Source organism: Anomaloglossus baeobatrachus, chromosome 1, assembly GCF_048569485.1.
Source record: "Anomaloglossus baeobatrachus isolate aAnoBae1 chromosome 1, aAnoBae1.hap1, whole genome shotgun sequence".
In the NCBI taxonomy this organism is placed as follows: domain Eukaryota; kingdom Metazoa; phylum Chordata; class Amphibia; order Anura; family Aromobatidae; genus Anomaloglossus; species Anomaloglossus baeobatrachus.
The window spans coordinates 861,260,077-861,277,134 of record NC_134353.1 but is presented as its reverse complement, the minus strand read 5'-3'; the positions used below and the strand labels follow the sequence as shown (position 1 = coordinate 861,277,134).

Sequence of the window (17,058 nt, the reverse complement as noted above, 5' to 3'; positions counted from 1 at the left end):
GCAGCCATTATATGGACAGAAGTTTTTGTGAGGAAAGCTGCACTAACAAAAGTGATTAGCAAACCTCTTCTATACAATGTAAGATTTTTTGGGGGAAAAAATTAAAGTGAACCTGTCAGGCCTACCTCTGCGCCTGACTTCTCGTGCAAATTCTCAGGATTGCATGTGCGCAGTAAGGTCCAGATGACTGTGGGTGCTAGACTTTTGCTCTGCACCTGAAATGATGACATTTGAGCAAAATCTGTGGTGGGAATTAGGTCATTTAGAAGAGTGATCTGTCAGTCACTGACAGGAGGATGGTGGCGGGCAAGGAAAGAGGGAGAGATTCCGGAGAGCTGTAATTGCAGGGCCAAGCCCCATGCACTTTCGGGATGGTCTGGAAAAGCAAGTCCAATCTATGTAGCTACACCAAAGAACACACAGGACTTAAAGGATCTGCTACTACTGTCTTGGTGTCAAATACCACAGGATTCCTTTAGAGGTTTTGTGGAGTCTAGGCAATGACTGGAACGAGCTAATGGCACATAAGGGATCTACACAATATCAGGTAGTTTTATTGTTATGGCTGTCCTGTGAATATAGTGCAACTTGTTACGTAACAGATAAACTTATAAAACAAAGTTTTGAACATAATCAACATCACAGGGCCTTTACATACATGATGTTTGGAATCTAATAACTTACTGACAAGGTCCCTTAAGATGGAAATTAGACGTCATTACACCTTGGATATGTGATTGTGTGAAGCGCTGACTCTAAAATCAGTACATTGACATAATGATACTGACAGGAATCTCACCAAGACCCAACAATAACAAAATTCTTCCTAATACATTTATCAAGAATGGAAGAAACTTTTCTTAATTTTTAGCAAACACCCAGATTCATTACTCACCGTAGATAGGCTCCTCATTGAAAGTAACCTTTCTCCTACTGGTTCTCATTCCGTACATCTTCTCATAATAAGATTTTCACCACTATGCAGTATTTATAAGTAGATTTCCGAATTATTAAGTCCACCGTGCCCATAGCTTAGTGCAGCCATGAAGTTATCTGTTTAGCAGCCGCACCATTGTGCTGTGGATGTCCTTTTGCTCATTGTTTGAGCTCTCCTATTTCATGTTGCTACGAGAGTGGGAGTTACACACCTTCACTTTAAAAGAACACATTAGAAAAGTTGCCTAGCAGTTTTATCTGCAGCTTTATAATCCCTTTCATGTAGCGTTTGTTTGCTTTTGCTTCCTGGTATTTACTCGGAGTTATACCTGAGTTCAGAGCTCACTGTTCCTTTTACAGAGATATCTCTTCTTGAAATCGGAAATGTATCATTCTATGTCATTATTGCTTTGTAAAGCTTTTACGTAACCCAGTGATTTTGCTTGTTTCTCCATGATACATTGTACTTTATGTTAAAGGGAACCTGTTACTAAATTTTTACCTATTAAACTAAAAGAATCCCCTTCTGCAGCTCCTGGGCTGCCTTCTATGACGGTGCACCTTGGCCCTGACTCCCCTTCCAGACCCCAAAAATAACTTTATAAAATGTGGCTGTTATGTATGCTAATTACGGATGGATGGAGGAACCTTATTGTATTCTTCCATCTGTCCTGGCACTCACATGATGCAGTTCCTGGCAGAGAAACTGCTATTGTGACACCCCGGACTAGTTGGGTCGTCCCAGGTAGTCACACACACAACACCACACCCCCTCCCGGTTAGGTGACATCAGCCAACCTAAAAACCCTGCAGGTTTGATGTCCACCCCAGGGGAGCGGAGCCAGGCGGTTGGCTCCGCCCACCGAGGAGTTCACGGGCCTGGAGGCGGGAAAACAGCTAGTTGAGTCAAGTTCAGGGACAAGGAGAGAGCAGTCGAGGTCACGGGCAGTCCTGTGTCCGTGCCCTGATAAGAGACTACCAGGTGGCTGGGTCGGAGCCCACTCGCCATTGGCAAGGAGGCAGACGGTGGTGGCCGCCTGCAGGAGACCGGGAAGACGACTGGTGGAACCGTAAGGGACAGGGTATTGGTCCGCCGGAACCGAACCGGGGAGCCAACTGGATACCGGCGCACCAGGCAGGGTACTCAGACCCAGTACAAAGCCCTGAAACGACAGGGCCGAGTCGAATCAACTGATTGCGGACTGGACTTAAGGAGTAAGGACCTATCCCACACAAGTCCCTTTAGAAGATGACAGCCCAACCATACAGGGTAAAGCCACCGCCAAGGCATAGAGACCCAAAGGGCCAGCGTCTGCGGGCAAATGGGCTCCTACGGCATATGCAAGTCTGGGAGCGGACTACCGGTGTCTAGGCATAGAAGTCAAACATTTACACACAGAGGTGCAGGAGAAAGGCAGAAACCACCAACCTATTCTGGGAGAAGCTGCAGCCAGCTGCGGGCCTCGTTCATCACTCCGTTTGGTTTACCAGAGACTCCAGTGTCTTGTGTCAGAGTGAGTACACCAGTGCCATCAGGCACCGCACTGCACTGCAACACTTCACCCTGCACCCCGGCCCTCGCCTACCGGGCCCCGGGAACAACACCCCCTACCCACGGAGGGGTCAACACCTAGCTGCGCCATTACACCACTCCCGGGAGCCCCCAATACCTTCACCGCAGCGGTGGTGCCTACAATCACCACAACCCGTGGGTGGCGTCACAAACTAACATCTAAAACCAAACCACCGCGGCCCCGGCCGTGGAACTCATCACCCAAATCCCCGCGTGTAGCGCCAACTCTCTTGCAGAGCGACGTGACCCCCGACTCACAGATCATATCTTCCAGATCAGGAAACAAGTGTTGTCGGATCCACACTCGCGCTTCGTGCATTTCACTTCATATTTGTTAGAGGAGGGCACTACTCATGAGAAAAGGGATCACTTTCCCATACCATATAACAATGCAAATGTGGAAGAAAAAATACGGTATGCAGATTGAACAGGATCACCTTAAGAAAGCATTCCTTATTTTGCTACGACAAGCCAAAAACAATAAAAAAGAAAATTTAAAAGGCTTGTGATAATGGCCCTATGTTGATCACACCAAGTCACACTAAAGGGGACTTTACACGCTACGATATCGTCTTTAAAAAGTCGTCAGGGTCATGTCGTTTCTGACGCATATCCGGCCTTTTGATCAATATCTTTGTGTGTGAAACGTCCGTGCGATTGTGAACGAGCGCAAAATTTTTCAAAATCGGTCTCCGTGGAGAGCTCGTTCAAAAGTCAAAAATCGTCATAGGCCGTTTGTAATTGTTCCTTCTCGTCCTATTATCGTCGCAAGTTGTTTAGTGTGAAGCATTTGACACATCAACAATATCGCACATGCGTGCGTCATCAACGACATGCTTGTTCAGGAAACGTCACAATAATCCACTACACACGTGCAGTGCTTGCTTAAATTAACTTGTCAGTTTAATTGGTTGTAAGTTGTGTATAAAGGGCGTGATTTTTGACGTGGGATAGACGCCAATGCTTCCATCTTGAGTGGTGTCTATATCATCTCTACGATTCTGCGTTGGTTAACGTTGTGCTCTGCATTAATTAAGGTAATTTTTTGGTTACATGTGGATGTTATTTTCATGTTACACAGAAATGTATAATTTTTCTTTTTAAGTAATATTTTTTTTAATTTCTATTTGTTTTCATGCACAGAAGAGAAAATAACCGTAAATTTAAGAACTTCATTCTAGCAACCCTTCAAAACAATTATAAAAATGCTCAATGCACAACAACACAAATTAGTATGTGCAACATTACTAACAACTGCTGCAATAGCAGTTGAAGAAATCGAGGCACAATTAAGGCAAAAAAACAAACGCCGTCGCATGTGGGCAAGACAGTGGTTGTTAATGAGGGACCAATACAGCCACATCAACCTAATACACAGTTTGCGAATGTCTGAGGCTACATTCCAGTTCCTGGTTCAACGTATAACACCATATATCAAACATGAGGACACAGTGATGAGAAAAGCAATTTTTGTTGAAGAAAGACTTGGTGTAACATTGCAATTTCTTGCTACAGGAAGAAGTTTAACAGATTTGCAATATTCATCAAGCATATCACGGTCGCTGTTAAGCAGCCTCATCCCTGAAACCTGTCAAGCCATCATTGACTGTCTTGTGATTATATGCAATTTCCAAAAAACCAAGCAGACTGGCTTGCGATTGCATCTGATTTTGAAAAACGTTGGCAATTCCCAAATTGTGGCGGCGCAATAGACGGCAAGCATGTGCGCATCCAGCAGCCACACAATAGTGGATCATTTTTTTATAATTATAAGGGTTATTTTAGTGTTATATTATTTGCTGTAGTAAATGCAAATTCTGAGTTTATTTACGTTGATGTAGGCATAAATGGGCGTGTATCTGACGGAGGAGCCCTGGATTATACTGAGTTTGGCAGAAGGTTAAATAATGATTCTTTATTTTTGCCATCCAATCATCAGACAATTGGACATTTGAACTTTACTTTTATAGCTGATGAGGCTTTTCCTTTGCAAAAAAAAATTATTACGACCCTATCCACATGTGAGTTTAAATGTTTTTCGTTGAATTTTCAACTACCGCCTTTCCAGGGCAAGGCATGTTGTTGAAAACACATTTGGGATATTGTCTAGCCGTTTTCGTATTTTTCACACTGCGATTAATTTAAAACTTGATTCAATTGACCATGTAATCCTAGCCTGCTGTGTGTTACACAATTTACTTAGAAAGATGGATGTTCACCAATACACACCAGCAGGCTTTGATGACACAATCAATAATCAAACTGGTGAAATAGTGCCAGGTGATTGGCGTCAGGAATCAAACATCTTTGGAATCCCTTCATCATTTACCCTTAAGTGGGCGTGCACGTCATGAAATTAAGTTGAATCGAGAAAATTATTTGAATTATTTCATTGGACCTGGATCTGTGCATTCGCAGAATGACTTAGATTAATTTTTTTTTTTATTTGTATATTAACTTTAAAAAATATCAAATAAAATAATTTTTCAGCAAACATGATAGAATGTTAAAAAAAAAAATTATAATATTGAATCTAGAGCAAAATACACAAAATATATACCGGTGTATATATATATTTTTTTTTTTTTTTAAAAAAAAATATTTAAAATAATAATGTTTTTTTTAATCAAAAAATCTGTCAATATTTTTTTAATTTACCAAAATCCATGTATTTACAAAATATGAAAAATTTAAACAAATAATTTTTGTATGGAATTATTAAGCATAATTTTAATTGTTTTAAATTGTCACAAACAAAAAGAAAAAATAAGTAAATTAATTTAAAAAAAACCCCAAAAACTAAACGGATCTTTAAATATCATCAAAAAGGCATGTGTCTGCAGTCTTTCTCTTGCCTTTGTGTGTTATTTCGGCAGGTATATTAATTGAGTCTATATCTCAGACACTATTTGTCGACTCTCTCAGCGAAATTAAAGATGGCGAATTCTTCAAGAGCAAGCATTTGGGGCCAATGCGAAATAGAATTTATGGTGGAATGCCTGGATGCATGGGACTTTGAGTGCATTCGAAAATATGACAGGCCCATGGCGCATAAAAGGGCAGTATTACGCTGTGTGCAACGCGGCCTTAAAAAAAAAAATATGGAGTAATACGCACCATTGTTCAAATCAGGAACAAATGGTCAGATTTAAAGTTTAGATCATGGAGTCGAGTTGTGAATATACGTACCCGATTACATAGATTAGCAGGTAATTATTTAATATTGTTTTCAGCATTGTTGTTTGCATAAATGAATATGTATAAACATAATATTTATAACATCTGATTCTTCAATTGTTCATTAATTAGCCAGGGAAAATAAAGAGCAGGATGATAAGTATGGTTCTGCGGCAGCTACCCATCTTGCCTCAAATGTAAATGAAACGCCTCACAACACACCCAGCCCAACCATCTCAGGCAGTGTGACCAATAGTAAATGCCAATGATTTGATCCATTTGTCAGAAAGGTCATTAAATTATACAAATATGTAAATTATTATTTTGCATAATTGTGCTTTACATTATCCTTAGAAAATGGCACTCAATCAGCCTTCAACTTGGACTTAAGCTCCAGATCTTAGATCATTGCTGATGAAGATGTGGATAATAGATCAAGAGGTATGTTTTGTTTTTTTTAACCAAAATAAATTTAAAACATCTCTGTTTATCCTCACTACAGAAAGACCATCATATCAAGAAGTCCTTGAACCTGGAGTTCGTGTATTAGAAGCTGCCAATGAGCATTTAATGTTGTTACAAAAACTCAATGTGTAGCTTTCTTTAGGTTTAACTTATTTTATGAACATAAGCATTAAAAATGTATTGCTTATTTTTGTTAATAAATCAAACTTTAATGATAGTATTAGTAAAATATTTCAATAATGTTAAGACACAAAGTTTAATTCATGACAATTTTTTATTATATTCTATATATGTTCAATATTTTAAGTAAACTTTTTACCTTTAAAAAAAAAAATGTCATTGCGTCATTCATGACTTTTTGGTTGGATGAAATTATCCAAAAACAATTATTTGCATAATAATGTAAACTTTTTTGTATAATGAGACAAAAAAAGTAAGGAAAAATGAGTATACTAGATTTTAGAATAATTAGGGAATTAAATCATCAAGTGGATATTACATACACATCATTGGATATAAACTGATACATAAAAAAGATTAGCATAACATATTTTTAAATTTAATCATCACTTGTTAATGATTTTTGCGATTTATTTGTTTTACGTGTTTTTTTTCGGGACACACGAGTGGTTTGATGCGTAGCAATTGGAGAACTTTCAACAACAGGTGGCTCCACATTTGCTTGCATTATATCAGCATTTTCAAACTCAGATGAGAGTGGAGTGATAAATGAGATACAGGTATTCTCATTTAATCTCCCCTCTTGGCCGGCATGCATTACAGAAAGCATTATTCTTTGCGCATGCATGACTTGTTCTGCTGACATTTTTTTGAAAAGGTCATCAATCATTTGGGCATAACCGCTCACAGGCTCTTTTTTTGCATTTTCTAGAATATTTTTAGACATTTCTACTAGCTGGGCAACACCTGTGAGTGCTGATGAATGCCTTTTCCTTTGCTGTAGTGGTCTGCGGAAAACTTGAGATGGCCCAGGTGTGTCAGTAATACTGCTTGTTTGCATTGGTAATGAGACAGAAGATATCTCTTCATTTGCCGATATTTCAAGAGAATCCTCCAAGTCAGAATAAATAGTAGGTTCCTAATGTACAAATATAAATTTTAATAAATATACCGAAGATGACTAAGTCATTCATATTCAAAAACATTAGTCATTGCAATGTTGATAGATGTGATTTTAATTAAAGTCTTTATATTATAAACTTAATTGAACCACAAGTTTAATAACAGATCTTATGTTTGTTATATTTTTTTTTTTTTTTTAAATCAAATATTGTTAAATTTTGGAGAATTTTTCTCCAAACAATTTTTATTGATTTTACAAAATTTTATACAAAACCATAGCAAAAGAAGTATGATTGCAAAAAAAAAACCAAAAAAACCCGTACATTCATTGCCAGAATATTTCAAAGAAAAGGATAACACCTCAACATGGTATTCCAAACCATTTTTCGATTTGCAATGACATACAATGAGTCAGTATTAGAAAATCCAAACGTAACACATATAAAACAAACCCCTGAACCCCTTTGTCATCCTGTAATATTTCCAATATCAATGTTGAGCCTTGTTGTTGCCGTGACGTCTCTCCTTCGCCCTTCCCTCGAGTCCCCGCTAGTTAAACCTTAATTTTCCCAAACTACCCTGGATTTCATTTAGAAGGTACCACTCCGAATGCCTGAAAGGTGTCACCAACTTATTTATTTCTTCCCGTGTGAAATGAGACTCTATAAAGGTTTTCCATCTCCCAAAGAACTTGGTAGTCTTATTGTCTTTGTCCCTTTCTGCTTCTAATTTCTCCAACCTCAGAAGATTATGTAGTTCGCCAATGACTTCCCTTGTGGATGGGGCCTCCTCCTTTATCCAATGTCTTAGGATGCACCTTTTAGCTATCATGGCTATGTCATGTATGATTGCAAATGTCTTTTTATCTTGAGTGTTCTAAATTTTGGAGAATTTAAACAAATATTTTTTGATAAAACAACCCTAAAATAGTATTGTTTTTTTAAAAAAAATAAACACAAAAACTTTTTGATTCATACAATCATTTTGAACATAAATTTTATAATGCCACAAACACAGTATGCTAACTCAAAAAGAACAATAAACTTACCTCTTCTGGAAGATCAATAGGCGGCTGAACAACAGGATTTACTGGTAGTGGTGGTATGAGACTCATTGATTGTCGGGGCATTTCTTGATCTCTAGTGAACATTAACAGGTCATAGTACCACAATCTGGGTACATAAACGGATTCTGCAGCAGCACCTGAGTGTTTGCTATCTTCAACTTTGTTTAGTTCTTTTTTAAATACTGTTCTAATTGCCTGAATTTTTTTCTTTATAATACGTTCATTGAATTGTTCATCAGGATGATATTGGGAACATATGGAAATAAACTTGCCATATGCTTCTTTTTTTAAAAGCTTGTTACTGTATGATAGGGATTTTACACGCCACAAACATTCATTTTTTCATTTTGACGATACTCCGCAATGAAATCACGCATGAAATCCTCACCTGATAACGCCATGTTTCCTACGCAAAACAGGTGTAAAGACTTTAAAAAAAAATATTACGTGCAGAACTTCATATCTTAGCAGAAAAAACTTAAGCAGTAATGTTGCACCTTAGGTAAATGCATCAAATGCATTTTTTAATATAAATTTTCCAGATATATAAACAACAAAAATTAAAATTTGTTTGCAATATTACAAAAATTTCACATTATATGTGTCATAAACCTGACAAAACAAAAACTTAAAATTAACAATAATGTTTTCGAAGATAAAATCCCAATGACCTACCTTACACAAGATGCCAATAAGACACAATACACACAGCCAGCGGACTGCTTTTTAATGCTATAGAAACAATCAAGCCTGGAACATGTGCGAATGATGTTAAATTGAACGCACATGTGTAATTTGGGAGGGCGTGTTGAGAGGTGGATGATGGGTACTAAAATGACGATAAACTAGATGAAGGTCGGATTGACAAAAAAAACAAAAAAAAACGTGTGACACTAAAAAAACAACCTAAAACGATATGCTGAACAACCATACACAATTAACGACTTATGTGCGATTGTTTCATGTGACTTTATTAGACGACAAAAACTCAAATTGAACAAGGTTGATGGAAAAACATGGGCGTGGCTAATTGTTTGTCATCGCTAACGATATTGATTAAAATATCGTAGCGTGTAAAGCCCCCTTTAGACCTGATTACCCCAATCTACTTATCTTGGAAAACCTCAGGAAACATGTTACAACCACTAAATAAATTAGAAAAAAAAACAAGGAGAAAAATTGTAGGAAAAATACCCTGACTATAAATAAAAAAATTGCAAGTGCTTAATAACAGGGTACTTAGTATATACATTTTTGCAAAAAGGTAAGAAGCTGTCTCACCTCGTCACGGTATACCCATCTGAGACAGTCCCTAACCTACTAAAGTTAAAAACATATTCTGTACCTGACTTGTGTCATGTCAAAACTTCAATATGAATGGTAAAGTGGTCAGCTGGGTCCCAGATTAAATACACAGCAAAAAGTGAGAAGCATGTAATTGTTCAGCCTCAGTATCAGGAGGGCTGCACCCCCAACTTGCATTAAAGCAAGATAACAGGCCTGCTTCTCACTTTTTGCTGTGTATTTAATCTGGGATTTAGATTGTGAGCCCCAATGGGGACAGTGTTGCTGATGCATGTAAAGTGCTGCGGAATATGTTGGCGCTATATAAAAATAAAGATTTTTTTATTTATAAATCAATGATATATAACAGGGGTCGGGAATCTATGGCTCGCAAGCCAGATGTGGTTCTTTTGATGGCTGCATCTAACAAACCTTTAATATAAAAATACCATATTTTACAGGGGTTTTTTTTACCAAAACTGGGGGGAAAATGGAGGTGTGTCTTACAAACCGTATATGGCTTACCGGGGCGGCAGTGGGGTGTTGTGGCGGAAGGTACCATTGATCTGCCAGCAGACAGCAGGCTGCTTTGAATCTCCCTCAGTTGACGAGATTAACTTCAAGAAAATGGCTGCAGAGGCAGCGCATGCGCAGATAGAACTCAGTGGCCATTTTCTTGAAGTCCATTTCATTGATCTGCGCACGCGCCGCAGCCATTTTCTTAAATCAATCTCATCAACTGCGGGAGATTTAAAGCAGTCCGTCAGCAGATCAATGGCACCCGCCGCCATGACACACCACGAGTCCGCCCACAGCAGTATAGCTGACCCACCGCACACTGACCGTTTTGAGCCGCGACACCCCCTCCTCTGTACCCATAGCATCGACTACCCTGCCTCCTGGGACCTTCTGAGCTGCTCCACCACCGCCACTCCCCCGGTGAGTATAGCGCTAACGGAATTACATTTTAAAATATCTCGCGTTCATGGCTCTCTCAACCAAAAAGGTTTCCAACCCCTGATATATAAGGAGCTATTTGTAGATTGTGATCAGATGTAGTAATATAGCCTGACCACTAGATGGCAGAAATGGTTTCCAAGCTGTAGTCTACAATAAATATACGAGGAAACCATTCAAAGGGCATAGGTTGGCAACCAAAAAACTGCATTGGATTTTTCAACTCTTTCTAAGAGATTTTTGCATGCAGGATACGTGAAAAATATTTTCAAAAACGCTGTACCCCAAGAATTTAGGACGAATCACAACTTACTCAGCTTCAGACGCTCCCTAAAAACGCATCTTTTTAGGGCGGCCTATCACACTACCTAGCCGAACTAAATTTGTATAGTCCATCCATAACTCAGAATATAACTTCACGTCAAACTCCACTGCACCCAAATGCATCTCAAGGCTCTGGCCAACTGGTCCAGGCAGCCATTTTGTATCCCCCATTTCCTTGAGATGGCTGGATTATAATTGTAAATAAGCACTTGTACCTTGCCCCCCCCCATCTCATTGTAGATTGTAAGCTCTCACGAGCAGGGTTGTCTTTTTCCCTCTAAATATTGTATTTTCTATAACTGCTACTTGTTTAAATATGATCCTCCTGAATTGTAAAGTGCTGCGGAATATGTTGGCGCTGTAGAAAAAAAGAATATTATTATTATTTTTGGGTGTATAGCTGCTGAAATTGTAATGGGACAAAAAAATTGGGGGAAGCTATTCCTGATTTGAAGACTTCTTATTGACAAATGATTTCTAAAATGAAGATGAGAAAGAGGAAAAAATGAAAATTGGATTGAAATAGGGACAGTGATAGGGATAGTGTGGGGGAGGGTGATTTGGGCAAAATCACAGAGTCAATCATATTCTGTCGTATTCTATTTATTGTATTTTTTGTTTAATAAGATGCCCCAGATTACAAAACGCACCCCAAATTTAGAGATAAAAAAAATAAATATGGGGTCCGTTTGATAATCCAGTGGTGTATTACCAGGTAGGTGGGGCGGCAGCGGTGGTGGAGCGGGGGTCACAGGAGGCAGGGGCGGAACAGGAGTATGGCGATGCTGCAGGCGGTGCAGAGGGGGGCCCAGATACTCACTGCGGGCTGCGGCGCTGTGCTGGGGCAGACGGCGCTGTGCTGGTGTTCGCTGCGGGTGGTGAGGCACTGGCCATTCTGAAGATGTCGGCGGTGAGGGCTTCAAAGAAATGGTGGCTGGAGTCGGCACATATGCTGATGAGAGCTTGAGTCGAGAGCTCCATCTGCGCACACGCCGACTCTGGGTGCCATTATTTGAAATCTGGGTGCCATTATTTGAAAGCCCTTACCACCATCTTCAGAATAACCCGTGCCTTGCTGCCCGCCGCACAGAGCCTCACAGTCCGCCGCACAGAGTAGGGATACCTGCCACACAGAGCAACGCCGCAGACGGCAGCACAATGCACAGCATTGCCCTTCCTTCTGTGACCCCTCTCCACCACCCCTCAGTAAGCTACATTTGGATTTTAAGACGCACCCTTCAATTTACTCCCAAATTTTTGGGAGGAAAAGTCCATCTTATAATCCGAACAATATGGTAGTTCTTGGTAGACGTTGTGGTTGGGGTACACTCGTGGTGGGAATGCGAAAGACAACCAGTTAGGCTGAACAACTCTGATGTGTCCCATTCAGTAACTCCATCATAACTAGTGTGCAATTGAGTGTGCCAATAAAGTACAATTCAATTCTGTTAGTGTTCAAATGTTACTGTTGCCAAATGCCATGAAGAGGCTGTGTTATTTCTCCGGACTGTTTTTGTTTTATTTGTGCTAATATGCTATTAATAGGCAACAAAAAAATAAGTAATTTTATGAAGAAAGTTTGTTTTATATACTTCAAATTGCACCTTGGAGATGAAGACAAGAGAAGAAAGAAGATGATGATTCTGGCTCAGACATTTCTATGGATGAGGCGCCTCAACTGTTTTCTTAGAATGAGTTAAACGATCTTGTTAGAGATTTGGGCCTTTCCAAAGATGCTTCTGAACTGTTGGGATCAAGACTCAAGAATAAACCCCTTCTGTCAACCAGAACGTTGTTTTCATGGTCCAGGCATAGAGAGAGTTCATTCACATTTATTTTATTCTAAAAAGGGCAGTTTGTTTTTTTGTGGTGATATTCCTGGGTTCTGTCACGGGGAATCATGCTAACAGAAGATGGACCCCTAAGCTGACCCTCAAACTAGGGAACCTAAGTTGTTCCTTATCCTAGAGGTAAGCTTGATGGTAGCTAGATCTGGGCCCCCAGTGTGTCCCTAACTCCAGTTAAAGCATTGATCTACATCCCCTCTCCCCCCCCCCACTCCAGGAGCGTGCCCAGGACTGGAGAAGCAAACCACATAAATAACAGACAGGGGAAGAACCCAAACTCATGCACACAGCAACCAGACATAAGGGAGAGACAATATGAACCCAGGAAGGAAATAAACTAACAATAGGGATATTTCCACAGCACACAACAGGTTACCAAGAACTGGATCACAACATTAAGGACCGATATGCAGGAGCAACACTTAAGTTATATCCGGCAACAAGCAACCAAATCTAGAACCTAATAAGGATGAGTGCGGCTGTGAATGGTCATTACCAGCCTGAGCTTCTAGCAACCATTCACAAACCAGCAGGAATTAACTCCTGCTGGACTGGAAAGCAGTGAAGCAATACACAGCTGACGCCCGTGACAGGCTGTACAACTAAGAGATTGCAAGCTGTCAGAATCTGCGATATGAAAAGAGTCATATGCTTCAATGACACCCAGCGAGTGCAAAGCTGAACACCGCATGAGAGGTTCATGAGCCAATTAGAAATCAGATATGAATCATCCCAATGGCACTTATTTGTAGATTCTTCCAAAACAACACTAAAAACAGTCTTGCTGGATAGTGGAAATTAATTTGCATCACTCCCTGTTGGAGACTCAATGCTACTGCAGGAAAGTTATGAAAATTTGGTTCTGATCCTGGAAAAAAATAAAGTATGGATATCATTGCTGGATGATTTGTGGAGACTTCAAAATACTATGATATTAGGCTGCTTTCACACATCAGTTTTTTTGCATCAGGCACAATCCGGCTCAAAAACCTATGCAACGGATGCGGCGAAAAAAACTGATCCGTTGCATAAGTTTTTCCATGCGGCCCGTCCGTTTTTTGACTGATGCGGCTTGATACTAAGGCCCCCCATGTCTACCAACTTACTCCTCCTATTTGACCTCGACACAGACCTAATCGGATACCTGTAAGAGTTCTGCCCACTGCTCTGCCGCTGTTAGTTGTACTGCTGCTGCCCACCAGCTCTGACACTGCTGCTACATACAATGTCATGGAGCTCAGCACCTTACAGTGTGAGTCTGCCTACATCACGCACAGTGGCTGGCACAAGTAGTTTATAACCAATCTCAGAAATGACAGATCAGAGAATTAATTTATAGACCTTGAGCTGGTAAACTAACTTGATAAATAAAGATTATTACATAAGTTGCCTTTTCTATTTTGGTGATAATTGTCCTGTGTCATATCTACTTTAATAAAATACTAAGTGAAAACTGGATTTTACTGTTTTTGGGGGTCTGGGGTAGCTGTCGATTATTCATTTGTTTTAGCGTCTAATACAAATTAACCTCTGTATCTCCGTCATTTCCAGGTACAGTGGAGCTCCAATCAGCTCCGTGACCCGACACGCGGCGGAGTGCGCAGGCTGCAAAGGTCATGGCAGCATGATGAGTTTACATAATCACGCTGCCAGCATCTCTGCAGAGAGCCACTGAGGAGGAGAGGTCGCTGGAGCTGGGAGCAGGTAAGCACTCCTTGAGCTGAAGATACTGGGAGCTGTGGTTTGGGAACTGTATGGAACTGTATGGAAAAAGGGGCAGCTTAGGTGGGGTCTGTATAGAAAAGTGGGCTGCATGTGATGGGATCTGCATGGGAAAGGGGGCAGTATGGGGGATCTGTATAGAAAAGGGGGCCGCATAGGGTGGGATCTGCATGGAAGAGGGGGCAGTATGGAGGGATCTTCATGGCAAAGGGCACAGACTGTGGGGTTGGAACAGTATAGAAAATTCGGCAGCCTGTGGGATGGGATCTGTATGATTAAGGGGGCAGCCTGCGAGGTGGAATTTGTACGAAAAAAGGGGCATCTTTCGGGTAAATCTGTATGGAAAAGAGGGCTGCATGGGGTGGGATCTGCATGGAAAAGGGGGCAGCCTGTGGGATGGGATGAATATGTAAAGGCGATCTGCATCGCACAGCGGGCAGTCTGCGATGTAGGATCTGTATGGCAAAGGGAGCACCCTGTAGGGTGGGATCTGTATAGAAATGGGGGCAGACTGCGGGATGGGATCTGTATGAATAAGGAGGCAGCCTGTGTGGTTGGATTTGTATGGAAAAAGGGGCAGAATGGGAGTAAATCTGTATGGAAAATGGTGGCTGCATGGGGTGGTATGTACATGGAAAAGGGGGCGGACTGTGGGCTGGGATGAGTATGGAAAGGGGCAGCATTGGGTGCGATGATTATGGAAAAGGGGGCAGCCTGCAGGGTGGGATCTGTATGGCAAAGGAGGCAGCCTGCGAGGTGGGACCTGTTTGGCACAGGGGGCAGCCTGCTGGGTGGGATCTGTATGACAAAGGGGGAATTCTGCAGGATGAAATCTGTATGGCAAAGGGGGCAGCCGGCATTTGGAATCTGTATGGTCAAGGGGGCAGCGTGTGGGGTTTGATCTGTATAGTAAAATGGGCAGCCTACATGATTGGGTCTGTAAAAAAAGGGGGCAGTCTGTGCCGTGGGATCTGTATGAATAAGGGGGCAGCCTTTGGGGGTGGGATCTGTATGACTAAGGGGGCAGCATGCAAGGTGAGATATGTATAGAAAAATGGGCAATCTTGGAGTAAATCTGTATGGAAAAGGGGTCTGCATGGGGTGAGATCTACATGAAAAAGGGGCAGCCTGTGGGTGGGATGAGTATGGAAAAAGGCGCGGCCTACGATAAGAGATCTGTACGGCAAAGGGGGTAGCCTGCAGCATGGGATCTGTATGGCAAAGCGGGCAGCCTGTGGGGTAGGTTCTGTATAGGAAAGGAGTCAGCCCGCGGTGTGGGATTTGTATGGCAATGGGGGCAGCCTGGAAGGTGAGATCTGTATTTCAATGGGGACCGCCTAAGGGTGGGATATGTACTGCAAAGGGGGCCACCTGGGGGTGGGATCTGTATGGCCAAGGGTGCATACCTATGCTGCAATGACCTGCACATGAGGTAAGAGACATAGCTAATCAGGAGTGCTATACTACATTTCCATTTGAAGGTATTTGATAATATTGTTCATACACCTACTACATAGTGGATAGGATCTTGGAGATTGGAATAGCTTTAATGATAAATTGAAGAGATGATTTAGGACCGGGACAAGCATAGTGGTGAGGTTGGGGAGGAGATGGGATGGAGTTAAGTGAAGAAGTGGTTAGATGTGATTTGGAGAAGATGAGTAAGTATTCTTCTTTGATGGTGGGGAGGAAGGTTATAGGGGAAAGGCAATGCTCTGCTATACATAGGGGTTGTAGTCGAATAGTAAATACTTGCCCAATTTGGTGGATCTTTGTTTTGAAATGTGCGGCAGTCTTCTACAGAGATGAAAGAGGTTGGAGGGAGCAGTGATTGTCGGAGGGTAGTGATAAAAGTGTCAAATAACTGGGGTTGTAGGATAAAGATGAGTCCTCAAATCAGAGCAAACAAGTGGTAGAGTGTGTGACTGGTTTTGTTTTTTAATAGGAGGCAGTAGCGTAGCTACCAAGGGGGGGCAGAGGGGGCGGTTGTCCTGGGCCCCGGGCTCAGAGGGGGCCCACTAGGAGTTTCTGAGCTGCCGCGCTGCAGGGGCAGAGCAGAAGCTCTTTGGTAGCGTCTAGAGTGGAGTTTATTTTTTGAGGGAAAGACGTCACCGGAAGGGCGCCTCCTCAGTGCAGAGCTGTGGGCGGGAAGCAGCAGTGCTCAGGCTCCTGCCCAGAGCGGACAGATCCTGACCCTGAGGTGGAGAATAAATCAGATTTTTGCTCATTAGTTAGAGAACTTTCCTCTCAGACTGGATTTTGGGGGCAGAAAAAAATGTCTCCTGTCACTGCTGGGGGCTGCAGGTCATGTATAGTTCACAGGGAATGTAGTGAAGCTGCAGCACAGTGCTGTGTAGGCTTCCATAAGGAAAGGGGACTTGCACTGGACAGGGGACGACTCGGCACGTTTGGGGGCTCATATTGTTCAAAGGGCTGCACGTTTGAGGGGGCTCACACTGGACAGGGGGCTGCAAATTTGGGGGGGCTCACACTGGACAGGGGGCTGCACGTTTGGGGGTGCCCACACTGGGACGGGGGGCATTGGTGCGTGTTGTGGGAGCCCGCACTGGGCAGGGGAGCATTGGTGCCTGTTGTGGGGGTCCGCACTGGGCAGGGGAGCATTG

At 41.9% G+C, this 17,058-nt stretch overlaps 1 protein-coding gene across 2 annotated transcripts in view; it reads right to left on the bottom strand.

Moving 5' to 3' along the window:
* LOC142254680 (uncharacterized) overlaps positions 1–17,058 on the bottom strand; it is a 59,751-nt gene that overhangs the window by 35,046 nt on the left and 7,647 nt on the right. Inside the window, exon 3 of one of the 2 annotated variants that reach the window (XR_012727302.1) lies at positions 6,452–7,250. The exons of the other annotated variant lie outside the window; for it this stretch is intronic. The gene's annotated coding sequence lies outside the window, so the exon portion shown is untranslated. Of the gene's footprint in view, positions 1–6,451; positions 7,251–17,058 lie in introns of those variants that run through there. 2 annotated transcript variants of the gene reach the window in all.